Here is a 348-nt window from a genome sequence, read left to right as displayed (position 1 = left end):
ACACAAGGCTATATAAGTACTAAAACATCGCATCTGTGATGTGTGACTGTGGGTCAACTAGGAATTTTTCCTTGAGTCAGGATTCTAACTGCATACCTTGTTAAAACTCTGTATTAAAATCATAAATACCTTCAAACAATAAAAAACAGCAAGTAAATCCATAAAATTATCATCATTATTTGTGGAATTAGTCTAGTTAATAGAAATCCAAGTGCAGCAAGAACCATGATGGCACTTTTTGCCTTGCCTTCATGAGATTTATCATTATAGCACTGATATATGGAATAAATACAGAGCTAGTGTATTACTCAGGTTAGCATACTGGGAGCCTCATGAAGAAGGGTGTGC

This window comes from Otolemur garnettii, unplaced genomic scaffold, assembly GCF_000181295.1.
Source record: "Otolemur garnettii isolate 467f Iridium unplaced genomic scaffold, OtoGar3 scaffold00183, whole genome shotgun sequence".
Lineage (NCBI taxonomy): Eukaryota > Metazoa > Chordata > Mammalia > Primates > Galagidae > Otolemur > Otolemur garnettii.
This window is presented reverse-complemented; position numbering follows the sequence as displayed.